Source organism: Podarcis liolepis (genome assembly GCF_965112155.1).
Source record: "Podarcis liolepis genome assembly, chromosome: 14".
NCBI classification, from domain to species: Eukaryota; Metazoa; Chordata; class Lepidosauria; order Squamata; family Lacertidae; genus Podarcis; species Podarcis liolepis.
The window spans coordinates 34,329,023-34,343,740 of NC_139569.1; the positions used below are offsets into that span (position 1 = coordinate 34,329,023).

The 14,718-nt window shown below is 44.8% G+C and overlaps 1 protein-coding gene across 2 annotated transcripts in view; it reads right to left on the bottom strand.

The window, feature by feature from the left end:
* KLHL25 (kelch like family member 25) overlaps positions 1-8,964 on the bottom strand; it is a 35,475-nt gene extending 26,511 nt beyond the window's left edge. For both annotated transcript variants that reach the window (XR_014519052.1, XM_083475102.1), the window contains exon 1: positions 8,777-8,964. The gene's annotated coding sequence lies outside the window, so the exon portion shown is untranslated. The remainder of the gene's footprint in view (positions 1-8,776) is intronic.
* Between the last annotated feature and the right edge of the window lie 5,754 nt (positions 8,965-14,718).

The following is a 14,718-nucleotide window of genomic DNA, read 5'->3' on the forward strand; positions in this document are numbered from 1 at the left end:
TATAAGAAAGAATTTTCTGGCACGTTAAGCTTCCACGGGTTACGGACTAGAGTCCAATTCACTAGATGCAAGTGGATCTGATGAAGTACAGTCCATGAAACCTTGCACCATAATAAATGTCCCCCTATCTAAGGTGCCAAAATACCCTTTGTCCGTTGCACTGAAACACAAGTAATAATACCCCTCTGGAAATGGAAACAATAGTTGGGTGAGCACATTCAAAACTCTTTAGAAGAGATCTGCGCCGCTGGGGATCCTCAGGGAGGGGAAATCTTTTTGAAGGTAACTTGTACATTAGTTAAGCCCAAAATGATCTGTCTTGCTTTTCCAACATACGTTGAACCATGCAAGCTTCCAACCCGACAAGCTTGTGTCTCGACTCTCAGAAGCAAGCTTGTCCCCAAAGATAAAACATTACCCATTAGATTTGACTTCATTTATCAAATACAACCACACTACTATTATCATTAGAGCTGGGAGACGGTGGAAGCAAAGAGGGAAACCTCAATTCTGTAAGCAGAAATGCTTTTTCATGTGTGTGTGCAAATGAGGCATGTATTTGTACCTCTAGGGACTTTCTTTTCAAAGTTTGCTCTATTGTTGATTCAAAGTCAGGAACATTGCGCTGAAGTCTTGCTGCAATGCAGCTCCAACGCTTTGATGCCTTCAGCTTACTGAGCGTTGCAAATTGCCATTGTTTTTTCGGAGGCATTAACAATGCCTAAGTCCTGTCTGGCCAATGCCCTGAAATAGCCAGGAATATCTATTTCGAAAGTATGTATTTAAACTCTAGTTTTGCTAATATAATAATCACCAGGTTTCTTTTAACTGCTGTTCTCTAGCGCAATGAACCTCTTTGTTTCGTGTTCAAGACTGGAGACAGATCTAAGATAACTGCTGGATTTTGTTTTCAAAACTAAGGCATCAGATGTTGTTTATTTCTTCATCCAGCACAAAGCCTGGCTATTGGTCCATCTCACTCAGTCCTGTTCCCAATGATAGGTAGTGGCTTTCCAGGGTTTTAGACAAGGAGATTTTAATAGGTCCAGGTCTAGGAATTGGACCTGGGACCTTCTTCATGCAGAGCAGATGTTTGGACACTGAGCTACAATGCTAACATGAAGCTGTGCTTGCAGAGGCTGATGGGAAATGTTGTCTAAAACAGCTGGAAGTCCCCAGCCTAGGAAAGGCTGGCCTATTCTAGTAAGCCTGCTACTTCTTCCCACACTCTGCCTTAAGGCCAATCGCTTTAACACCAATGAGTGTCTCCCCACCTTCTGCTTCCCTTAACCCCCCTGCTGACGAAGAGTTCCGGATCTCAAAAGCTTAGAAACACAGGAAGCAGCCTTATACCAATTCACATCATTGATCCACCTCAAACCTGTATATTCCACAGTCAGCGGCTCTTCAAACTGACTGCCAGCAGTTTTCAAACAGGAGTCTTTTCCTGCTCTTCCTAGAGATTCTGGGGATTGCACCTGAGACCTTTTGCATGCTAACCAGATGCTCAGCCACTAAGTAATGGAGGCCTTGCTCTCTGTTCTCTGATATCTGCAGTGGTACATAGGTACCTTTGCTTTTGTGTGGTTCAAGAGGCTGTGAACAAGATCTTGGCAAAGCATGAAGTTGAAAGATACTCTTTATCGGAGCGGCACACAGCACTTAGGCTATGCCAAAGGCAGCGTTCAAAATTAGCCAGGCGCCAGGTCTCAATCACAGAGCCTAGGGCTTGCCGAGCGGAAGGTCGGCGGTTCGAATCCCCGCGACGGGGTGAGCTCCCGTTGCTTGGTTCCTGCTCTTGCCAACCTAGCAGTTCGAAAGCACCTCAAAGTGCAAGTAGATAAATAGGTACCGCTCCAGCGGGAAGGTAAACAACGTTTCCGTACGCTGCTCTGGTTTCGCCAGAAGCGGCTTAGTCATGCTGGCCAAATTGCTTTTTCTGTGCAGCCTGAGCAGGAGCAGCTACCATTAAGAAAAAGAAGTCAGAATAGGCCAATATACCGTATATGTGGACTCTCGCTGGATCAAGTGACTTTTCTTCTTTAAGTTCTCAAAGCTCTTAACCTAGTTCAAGGTCATCTGAACATTAATTGAGAATCAATCAGAGTCAGTCCATCATCTGAAAAATAAGACTTTAGAGCCATCTTGCCCCAATTTTGGCGACTGTAACCTTGGTTTTAAGAGCCATTTGGTGCCTAGCCTATATAGCTGAGTTTCTAACACTGGAATGGAAAAGAGTTTGTTCCACAATATGACTCTAGTGGTCCATAGGTTAGGAGGCCACAACACCATGCCCTCCCCCTATTTCACTCTGGCCTTTATGAACACCCTGCCTAATAAATCAAAGGCACCCATCTCCGCCTCTGGAATGAAGGGCAAAGGCGGGCTGGCCTTTGGCCGACAAATCAGAATTTAAAGCCTCTGCAAGTTTGCAAAACAGACAAGTTGCAAAAGGACTGCCCAGCATTGGCAGAAAGGGCTCCTTGGCCAGCTGAATTAGTGCTAATTGTCACTGTGGGGATGTAAACTTGATGAGGAAAGACGCATTGATGTGATTGTGGTTAAAAGTCAAGTCGGTGGTTGTGGGCTGATGCAACAAGTTGATCCCAAATGCTTCGTAGCAGGCATTCCAGCAGAACGGGGTCCTGTTAGGCAGCATCAGAGCAATTTAATTTACTGTTGGCAAGGGAAAGGAAGAAATGCAACTCTCCATAAACAAGCTTCAACATTTGCACTTCCAATTCACCTGCCCTTTTCCTACAGTACATCTGGCCAGCAGATTGCCAAGCATCGCTGGCAACAGTTGGAGAGATGCAACCTAAATAAATGCAAGCCTCATCTATTTGGCTTGGGATTGTCCGCAACGACTCAGATCTCCTGTTGCTTGCTGCTGGATTTTTTCCTTGTAGGCTTAAATTCTTGGCTGCTCCTGGTCTCTAATGATGTATTCTACCTGCAGGCAATCTGGTGTGTGATGTGCAATGCTGCACCTTCTGAACCATAAGATTTTCAGTTTTTAATAAAATGCAAGGCGCTAGTCCTCAGGATTGAGGGGGATGCATGAATCACAAGGGCTGCCAGTCATCTAAGAATTCTGAAGGTGTACATAGTTCCAACAAGTCATTTCCCCTGGAAGGCAGAAACACAGGTACTGTTGCTTTCTCACGTGTATTTGCCTGCACATCCAGATTTTAGTCAGATGCTTAGATCTGGGCCTTTTCAGCTGTGGCACCATCTCCCAGGGAGCTGCTGCTTTGGTCCCCTTCTCTATTCTGTAGTGTGTTTTTGCCATCATGTGCCCTTATTTTTCTCAGGCCTTTTAAAATACGGTTTTATTCTGTTGCTCTTAGTTTTACAGCTTTTGCAGTTTTCACAAGTCAGTTTTATTGTTCCATTAGAAAAAAAGGACACAACAGACATTCTCTGCAAGCTGCCTTCTTCAGGAATACTGACAGGAAAGATTCACCTCTTTTAAGTTAGTAGATAAAACAACAGATATGGATAAAACAGAGACACATGTCTACATTGTACTCAGGCTGCAGAACTAAATATTTTAGGCCCAAAATCTTGCTCAACTTGGCACAGAGGCTAGATTTTCAAGCACAGAGTATATACCGTTCTGCGGCACGTCCTTAATTGTAGCCTGTCCACACATTTAACCTGGTCCTGTCTATCTTGTTCCACTTGCTCCCGACTCTGATTGTTGCTTAAGAAGTTGATGAACCAGCAAATTGCTTTGGAATTATGGAGATGAGGCTCACAGTTTGTGCTTTAACTAGATCAAAGGAAGCACACTGGTGGAGAGAAGGGAGCTTTTTAGCCAGGGTGGCCCTGGGTTCAGACCTCATCTCAGGCAGGAATCCATCGACTGCCTCCAGAAATTGATAGCAGCTCTCATACTCAACCTCCCCCCCCCCCCCGGTGATTTCAGAGTCGTCATGCTCGCTACCTTACAGGATCATTGTACGGATAACTGAAAAACTATAGCCAAGTGTTAAAAACGCAGCAGTTTCAGTAACACATGCTAATAACAATTTCTTTTTTAAACAACAACAACCTTTGTATCCCATCTTTCAGCTCATGAGCTTATTAGCATACATATCTCTCCATCCTTCTGCCAACACACCCATTTTATTTGATTTTTTTCAAAGCCATTTACAATATTTTTAAAGATCTCTAAGCAGTATACAATAGAAAAGCAAAGACTGTCATTAAAACAGAAATGGAACAACAACAAAAAAAACTCCAACAAAGCAGCAGCATCTTATGTTTCATGGAAAGCCTGGACAAAGAGATAAGCATTCACAAGACAGCTAATAGTTGTTGCCTCATGTATGGCAGAGGGAAGGGCACGCCACAGACCAGGGGTAACAGCTGGAAATGCCCATTTCTGTGTCACTGCCCTATGATATTCTGTAGAGTGCTGTGCCAGGAGTAGAATTTCCCTAGATGATCCAAGTCAGTGCTTCCCAAACCTGGGTCTCCAGCTGTTGTTGGACTACAACTCCCATCATCCCTTGCTAGCAGGACCAGTGGCCAGGGATGATGGGAGTTGAAATCCAAAAAAACCACAATTGATGATCCAAGTTTGGGAAACACTGATCTAAGTGATCTTACAGGTCTATATAGGGGCAAAGAGTCTTTCAGGCAACCTGGTCCTGAATTGTTGAGGGCTTTATCGGTTAATAACAGGTACCTTAAGCATGGCCTGCTAGCTGATCATCAGCCACTGCAGTTCCTTCAGCGCAGGTGTAATATGCACATCCAGGTGTTCCACTTGACAATCTGGCCACAACATCCTATCCAAGCTGCACCTTCCAGACCAATCCCAAGGGAAGCCCCACAAAGTGCATGCCTTTTATCCTCATGTTAATTCTCTGAGGTACATTAGGTGGATAGGGGAGGACTGCCCCAGGTTCAGCCAGTGAGATTCATGACCAAGTGGGGACATGAACCCTCACCATTACAACACACTGGCTCTTAGTGTGGAGACAATGAAATGTACATGCGCTTATGTACAGAGTTTACGGCTGGATGTTCCGAGCCCATACACACAAGGTTTGTTCCCATGACCAACTAAGTGTGTGTAGTTTGGGGCCGGCATTTGCCACTATGATCCCGTTTCCCTCTCTATATGGGTTCCGTTTATCCAGATTAGTGTTGTTTGTGAAACCATTCCAGGCTGGCTTCAGGTCTGGTCATGGCACTGAAACTACCTTGGTCACCCTGGTTGATGACATTTATCAGGAGAGAGGAGGGAGAAGTGTGAACCTGCTCACCCTCTGTGATCTCTTGGTGGATTTTGATACTGTTGACCACAGTATCCCAGGTTTCGGAATCTACATGCTCTAATGGTGGAGATTGATACCGATGAACCGGACGAATAGACATATGATCAATGGCTTGACAACATGACAATATTAGCAACATGTGGACAAACTGCTTATGGATGCAGACTTTCACTAAATAAATATAATGATATTTGGAATGAGTTTATACAGAATATATTAGGTGGGGTTTATTTATATGTATTAAATGTATTAAGATAATAAGTTATAAACATCTTTATACTAATGTATGGTAATGTAACTGACTTCCACCCTTCTTCATTCTCACACTTTCCCCCCTCTTTTTGGTCACTATGTTTTTATAAATGAAAATCTTCTAATAAGATATAAATCACAGAAAGTCATCATGGGATCTCATTTGTATCCAGAGGTACCACTATATTGTGTAAACCACCCTGGGACCATTCCTGCTCAGCCAAGAAATTAACAGTGTGACCTTGGGTCAGTCACAGTCTTTCAACCTAACCCTACCTCACAGGGATGTTATGAGGAGAAAATGAGGAGGAAGAGATTCATGTATGCCACCTTGTGCTACTTGGAGAAAAGGTGGTCTATTAATATGATATACCTAGACAGCATCTTAAAAAGCAGAGACATCACCTTGCCGACAAAGGTCCATATAGTTAAAGCTATGGTTTTCCCAGCAGTGATGTATGAAAGTGAGAGCTGGACCATAAAGAAGGCTGATCGCCGAAGAATTGATGCTTTTGAATTATGGTGCTGGAGGAGACTCATGAGAGTCCCATGGACTCCAAGAAGATCAAACCTCTCCATTCTTAAGGAAATCAGCCCTGAGTGCTCAAGGAAAGGACAGATCCTGAAGCGGAGGCTCCAATACTTTGGCCACCTCATGAGAAGAGAAGACTCCCTGGAAAAGACTCTGATGTTGGGAAAGATGTTGGGAGGGCACAAGGAGAAGGGGACGACAGAGGACGAAATGGTTGGACAGTGTTCTCGAAGCTACCAACATGAGTTTGACCAAACTGCGGGAGGCAGTGGAAGACAGGAGTGCCTGGCATGCTCTGGTCCATGGGGTCACGAAAAGTTGGACACGACTAAACAACAGCAAGAAATAGGAGGAAGAAGCTGACATCTCATGCAATCTCCAAGTCTGGTGATAAGTGGGAAGGGAGGCAGACTGAGGTTGGTAGCTAAAGGACTAGCCCTCACTGCTTATAGGCTGCCTCCAGGATTGCAAGCAGCAAGCCCCAGTGTTGGGCACACTACTGTAAACAGGATAGGCCTTTGGTCAGATCCAGCAAGACTTGTAGGTTATTAACTGGCAATGATTCTCCAAGGTTTCAAATGTGGTTTTTGTTTTCTTTTCTTTGCCACTTCTTCTGCAAGAGGTGCTTTCTTATAAACTGGGGGTGTGTCAGAAACTGAACCTGGGCCCATCCCAACACAAGCTGCAGCACTGTGCTGGAGACAGAAGGGGATTACTGCAATGTCTTGTGCACAAGGCTATCCTTAAAAAAAAAAAAATGTTTGGAAACATCCACTAGTGAAAAATGTAAGAGCCCTGCAGAGGCCTCTGCATGATTTTGCTCTTGTGAGATCTCAGTGGACCCCAAAGCCACCACAGCCTCTTCTCCTCCCTTCTCTTGCAGAGGCATCAAGGGGGTGCCTGCCTGCCCAAGGGCCTCTAGGATTCCGCTGCCTGAGGCAGCTGCCTCCATCTGCCTCATGGAGGGGCCGGCATTCACCAGTGAAATTTCAGACCTAAGTTAGTCATGTTCATTAACATAAATATATATATATATTGGAATATGCACTGTTGAAAAATAAATCAAGATAGCAGGGATAAAGGAAAATTCCTGATGTGAGGGAAGAAGTATGTAAAAAAACAACAACCATAGCCTAAATAGCAAGCAATTCAAACTAGATTAGCCTGAATCAGGTGCTTCTGCATACAATGGCACACAACACATACACAAAGGTTCTCTGGGTGTCACTTTCCAGACAATCATTCTTTTTTTACTAGCATGCATGCCCTCCAAAGCAAGATCCATTGTTTGCTGCTGAATAAGATTATAAACGGCTTGGCTAAGTACTGCAGGAAATGGGGGCTTTTTGCAGTAAACAGCACCCTGTGGTGACCCAAATATCACTTTCAGTGTATTTCTAGCTATATGAAATTAATGAACAAACACATCCAGTTACAGTAGCTAAGCTTCCTGCAGTCTCTTAGTCTCACACATATAATCGTCTGATATAGGTCACACAATATATTCTTTTCTCCCCCACCTCCATGCGTGTGTTATATATATATATATATATATATATATGTATGTATGTATATGTATATATCAGAAGAATTCGGACAACAAAAAAGAATGGTGATCATGGATTTTAAAGCTGTGTCTTAGCTCAGCAGACAAAGACGACATCATTCCAGAGTGTCATATACCAGCATCAGCAGGGAAGCTAGGTATTTAATGTAGTGAAGCAGCAATCCGTGACCCTAATTAAGGTCTCCCTGGGCGTTCAAATGCACTCAAGAGAGCAAGAAAGGGTTCTGGAAATAATTATGTTGCAGTGCACATCACCTTCTAAAAGCTGTTCTGTAAAGTCTCCCTTCTCTCAAAACCACAGACACACATTAAAAGACACTCATATGCAGCACGCATCCGTCCACAATAACCCCACATTGACTTTCGGAGTTTATTTTAAAACAACCAGCTCAAGAAAAAAGATGGGTGTTAATTCAACAACAACAAAAAAGCTCAGATCCCATACTGCGAACCGTAGGCTTGTCCTGGTATTATCCTAACCTCATATGCCATCATATAACTATGTAGTAAACAAAGGAGTTCATGTTTTTTAACCCGAATCCGCAAGAAAGCGTTTCCCTTCCAACACCATGACTATATATTTAAAAAGATGTCAATGTTTTTAAGCTAGCATGCATTTAAAAAAAATGTTTCCAGGCCAAAAGGTTTTGCATCAAAAGATAAAATAATCGGGATGGGGGTGAGAATAGAACCCACCTCTAGTTTTGAAACTCAGACAGCAATACTGATTTTGGACGCGTTGCGGGTTGTTTTTTCAAAGTCAGGGTTTTTGCACCTCCTGAACGCGCTCTCTCTCTCTTTCTCGCCCTCCCTGCCTTTCTGGTTATTTCCAGCATTATTTGCAAATTGCTTAAACCCTGCTCGCAAAACCCTGGCAGGCAGCAACCAGCAGAGCCCTCTCTCCGAACCCCTGACCTCTCGCGCGGGCTCGTCGGAGCTGGATTGTCCAGGCTGGGCTCAAAAGCAACCTGCTCAGAGGTAACAGCAGTGGCCCCACTTGGATCTCGTTTGCATCCAGATCAGCGCTCTGTATGTTAACTTCTCCAGTACCGACTCTTCCCTCCGGTGTGACGCCTCTTCGCCCCCAAGAAGGATGCTTCAGAAAAGAGCGCCTATCAAAAGTACAGTACTCACCTTCAAGATCTCTCCAGGATGATGGTTCACTTCGCGGATCACAGTAGATTCCTCCGCTGATTAGCACTCATGCCCTCTCCCCCGCCACTTAAAAGTAACTCATTCACATGATACAATGTAATGGGGAGGGGGGGTGATCAAAGTAACTAGTTTCCCCAAACAGGAGGTGGAGGTTGCAGCCTACGTGCAAGGCAGCCAATCAGAAGAGGGAGCATTGTGACGAGTGACCCGGCCGCGCCAATCGATGCGTCTCCTGGGAGAGAAAAGGCGAGTGGCTCAGCGCTTTGATTCACCAATCAGATGGCGCGGAAAAGATTCTTGGGTGGAGCTGTAGGATTGGTCTGAAAGTCTCCAAAGGGGCGGGGGGAAAGAAAGGAGTACAGTACAGCATAGGCTGGTTGTTGTTGTTGTTCTCATTAAAGGCACAGGCGCCTCTAAATTAGAATAAAATATTATCAATGCTGGTTAGAGGGTAACATAAATAGGGGCTTCTATCTTGAGACGGGGGATTTAAATGGCAACATCCCCTTTAAAAAGCAGGTTTTAATTGCGTGTTTTTAATTGCATAATTCAACAGTTTTAGTCAATTTGTGCCCATCTGCAATCAAAACAACCCCTAAACTTAGGAAACTGCATCGACTTGCATCAGTCCCTTATTACACTTGTCTTTTTTCTCTTTTCATCCCTTCCTTCTGTTTCCCACCCCTCACGTTTTATTTATTTGTTTATTTGTTACATTTACATCCTGTCTTGCTTCGGAAGAGCTGAATGTGGTATGCACACTCCTCAATTCATCCTCAAAACAACACTGTGCGGTAGGTTATTTTATTATTTATGTCATAAAATTAATACACTGCTTGATTGTTTTTTTTAAACACACACGTTAAACTAATAAAGTTACAGATAAAAAAATATTACGAACAAAAATTTTAAGCATTCAAAAATTAAAATCAACCATAAACTAAAAACAGGTTAAAACACAAATCAATATTCTAAATAGTTGGCTAGACTATATAGGCTAGGCTGAGAGACAGCCCCAGTCCAATGTCATTCAGTGTGTGCTTCATGGCTGAGGGAGGATTTGAACCCTGGTCTCCCAGGTCCTAGTCCAGTGCTCTAGCCACTATACTACACTGTCTCTCTGACAGACTGTCATATATCCTGACAATCCTTGTTTTGCCCTTGGCAAAAGTCCCTATTTTTCTGGCACTTGTCCCTGGTAGATTGCAGTGCTTCTATTTCCACTCTATTTCTGTGGGTAAAAAAGGTAAAGGGACCCCTGACTATTAGGTCCAGTCGTGGCCGACTCTGGGGTTGTGGCGCTCATCTCACTTTATTGGCCGAGGGAGCCGGCGTACAGCTTCCGGGTCATGTGGCCAGCATGACTAAGCTGCTTCTGGCGAACCAGAGCAGCGCACGGAAACGCCGTTTACCTTCCCGCTGGAGCGGTACCTATTTATCTACTTGCACTTTGACGTGCTTTCGAACCACTAGGTTGGCAGGAGCAGGGACCGAGCAACGGGAGCTCACCCCATTGCGGGGATCTGAACCGCTGACCTTCCAATCGACAAGCCCTAGGCTCAGTGGTTTAACCCACAGGGCCACCCGCGTCCCCTTATTCTGTGGGCGCCTTACTACAATTTTGTCAGAGTAAGTTGCTAGACATGTCATTGTTAGGATCCTCTCCTTCTCTTATTATTATTATTATTTATTCAACTCATACACCACCCTATACCCTGAGGTCTCGGGGCTGTTACTAGCATCGCCAGAAGTTCAAACTCTGAGCCAGCGGCAATTTCAGCATTAGACGGAGTTTATTTTTATACCTCACCTTTCAGGTTACAAATCCTTCCAAGGTGGCTCGTGGCAAAATATGAAATAATAATGGTAATAAATATGGCTAAAAGCAATATCAGATACGATGGTGTTAATTAGCTGCCTACCCTCCCCTTTTCAGATAATTTCTGCCCAACCGCTCCAGTCTAGGAAAGATCCACCGAGGAACATAAATGCAGCAGTTGTTAATTCTGAGAGCAGATTCAATGGGCTGCCCCTCAAACAAAACTCTTGCCTCAGCAAACTCTAGCTAACCCAGCCTGCCATCCACATCCATGGATAGGGGGAAATTTATAGCGGCTGTCTGCAGAGAAAGCCAACTAAGGAAATAGCTGCAAACCTTTCAGAAAAGAGCCTTGTCTCCGAAGGGTCTTTCTTGCCCCATGATGAGTAGATACACCCTGGTGCAGCTCTTGGACTTCAGCATCACTGCCCCTTTTTTGCACCAGTAAGACAGAGCGCAGGGTAATAAAGCCCATCAGATTCACTTAACCGTGAGCTGTTTGCTCTTTGCCATCTCCGAATGGCTTCCTCAGGCGGCACTGTTAGGACAAAAGATTGCCCAACAGCAATTTTAAGAAGCATGGAGATGCTGATGAGACATTTTGCCCTGAGTGCCTATTTGCAACTGTTCCCAGGACTGCGTTTGGAGTGCATAATTCTCAAGGGAGCAGCCTTGTCAGTTTGAAAAGCTGCCTTGCATTAGGGGCCAGTCAGTTTTCCTTCTAGGCGAAATGAAATGTCAATTATCCCTTCTCATCGTGAGCAGCAACAAGAGCACCTGATGATGTGGCCATATATGTTGCAGAAGGTGGGGGAGACCTCTACATATTGCTGGATGGACTCCATCTCCAATCATCTCAGACCATTGGCTAGGCTGGCTGGGACTGGGGGCAGCTGGAAACCACAGCAATTTAAAAAGATCCTGTTGAATCAAGCCAGTGACTCATCTAGTCCAACATCCCATTCTCACAGTGGCCAACCAGATGACTGTGAGAAGCCTTCAAGCAGAACCTGAGCCCAAGAGCATTCTCCCCTCCTGTGGCCTCCAGCAACGGGTATTCAGAGACATACTGCTTCCATCACTTGAGAAATCACATAGCCATTAGGTTGAGTAGCCATTTATAGCCTTCTCCTCCATGAATTTGTCTAAACCTATTTTAAAACCATCCAAGTTGGTGGCCATCACTTCCTCCTGTGAGAGTGAGTTCCATAAGTTAACTATGCACTACATAAATAAATAAGGGACGCGGGTGGCGCTGTGGGTTAAACCACAGAGCCTAGGACTTGCCAGTCAGAAGGTAGGTGGTTCGAATCCCCGCGATGGGGTGTGCTCCCATTGCTCGGTCCCTCCTCTTGCCAACCTAGCAGTTTGAAAGCACGTCAAAGTGCAAATAGATAAATAGGTACCTCTCCGGTGGGAAGGTAAACGGCGTTTCTGTGCGCTGCTCTGATTCGCCAGAAGCGGCTTAGTCATGCTGGCCACATGACCCGGAAGCTGTATGCCGGCTCCCTTGGCCAATAAAGCGAGATGAGCACTGCAACCCCAGAGTTGGCCACGACTGGACCTAATGTTCAGGGGTCCCTTTACCTTTTTACATAAATAAGTACTTTCTTTTATCTGGAGGGCCCTGGCTTCTCCACTTCTGTATTAGAGCACTTTTGGAAGGAGCATCAACCTGACTGCTTTTGCCTGCTTCAGTAACCTTGTCAGTCCTGGTTGAGTCCTCCATTGAGGTAAGTTGACCTTCCTCAACCTGGTACCCTCCAGATGTTGTCACATGGTCATGGCGATGTCTTTCAGAATGTGAAATTCTCTTCCACGATATTGCTAAAGAATGTCAAACTGCGTTGGCTGTGTTTCGAAGTAGCCCAGATGCATTTCTGTTTCTGCCCATTCCAGGAAGCAGAACACCAAGATGGGGTTGTCATGAAATCTGTTCAGGATGTCATCAAAGAGAGTAGATATCAAAAAGGCATCCAGGTCCTTGACTTGCATATTGTTACGGTCCACTCCAATCTCTGCCGAATGGTGAGAGATTCCAGGGGTCTTCCTTTAGAAAAACGAGGCACAGCGGAGACCGTAGTGTCTTTAAGATATATGGTTTTATTTACATATACATGCATCTTAGCCTTGGTGGAGGGAATACAGAACAGTACGCCCCAAGTTTGTCTCTTGTTGCTTCTCCCATAGCTTCAGCAAGCTCGGGTCCAGAGTAGAAGCCAGCTTCCCAGTCTCTGGGTACAGCCTCTCCCAGGCAGCCCGCATGGAGTTCTGCCCCGCACTTGCTTCTCATTCTTTCCAAAAACCATATGCAGAAGGACACTTTCCCCCTGTGCTGACATCATGCCCCTGGTACCCTTGGCAACCTGCCCCTCCCAACTCTTTTGTCTCTGTCCATTACTCAGGGCAGGGGGAACAACAATATTTGCTTTGTCAGTCATTCTTAATGGCCCATTACTCTGCTTTCTTTGTTTCTTAATGGCACTTCTATCAGGCAATCTCCTGAACAGGAAAACTGGTATAGCCTGTATTTTTACACTACACCTGGCATCTTCTCTTAATGCTCCAGATATTAGCTAAATTCTAATATTTACTAAATTCAACAGTTTAAGGGGATCTGCCCTCCCTTCAACTCATAACACCATCCTGTGAGCATTCAAATACAGTGGTACCTCGGGTTACATACGCTTCAGGTTACATACACTTCAGGTTACAGACTCCACTAACCCAGAAATAGTACCTCAGGTTAAGAACTATGCTTCAGGATGAGAACAGAAATTGTGCTCCAGCGGTGCGGTGGCAGCAGGAGGCCCCATTAGCTAAAGTGGTGCTTCAGGTTAAGAACAGTTTCAGGTTAAGAACAGACCTCTGGAACGAATTAAGTACTTAACCCGAGGTACCACAATGGGCCTCCCCAGCCTTGACCTTGCTGCCTTGCCCCTGCACTGTCCAGGTTACTGGCAGTGATGCTGTTGTTGAGAGGACAGCTCCACCCCACTGCCTCACCACCTCGGGACAAAGGCAGACACAACAAAGCACTGAGTTGCCAACTTTAAATGGCATTTCTCCTCCGCCTCCATGGCTGCAAGCACATTGCCATTAAATATAGAACCAGGAGCACACTTTCACATGCAAAATGACTGAGAAGGCACAACAGATGGCATTGGAGATGGAAATCTGCATCTGCTCTCTGTAAGAGCTGCTAATGGGGAACTAATTAGGCATTCACAAGGAGTGTTCCCCCTTGACTTTGGGACAATGGCCATGTTTATATGATGGGGGAGAGCCTCTAAGGAGGATGTTGAAAGTAATCAAAGATTGACATTGTGTTTGGGCCAAATCACACTGATAGCTTAAGACTAGCAACTGCATTGCTTTGAAATGCATCCAGTCTTCCCACGCAACACAAATGAGGTTTATTTTATTCTTTGGGGTGGGGGCAGCAAAAGGGTAGCCCGCTTCCAAGGGAAATATTTTAGCATAATCATTCCCTCTGCGGTGGAAAACAGCCTCCATTCTTCTAAAGACACTTCTTCCTTTCTGATATCAGTTCCAGATAAATTACTTAAATTAAGGCTTCATCCACACAGCACTTTATTCCATTTCCCTGATGTTTCCCTGTTAATTTCAACATTATATTTGAGCTTTGGCATGGTATAAGAGCCACTTTTGGAAATCTAGTGGAATACAGTGGAAGTTTAGCACTTATTTCTGTGTTGCTAGCTTCCAGGAAAAAAATTAAATCTGTTTGCAGCCCCCTTAACCCAGAACATCATGGGACTTAAGTGATGAAAGGGGCAGTATGCCAACATACAGTTATTTCCTGCCATTTCCATGGGTGAATCATGGGGCAACAGAAGTAGGCATGTGCGGTAAGGGAGTGGAAGTAGTGAGATTCTAAGACCAGGGGTAGCTAACACCTTCCAGGTGTTGTTAAGACCCCAACTCTGGCCAGCATGGCTAATAATCAAGGAAGATGAAAAGTGCTGCCCGACAATATCTGGAGAGCCAGAGGATAGTTGCCACCTTGATCTTATGTGATCAGATTTTATGTTGCTGTTTTTTTTTAAAGGCTGTGGAGGAAAAATCTATTTATTTCACC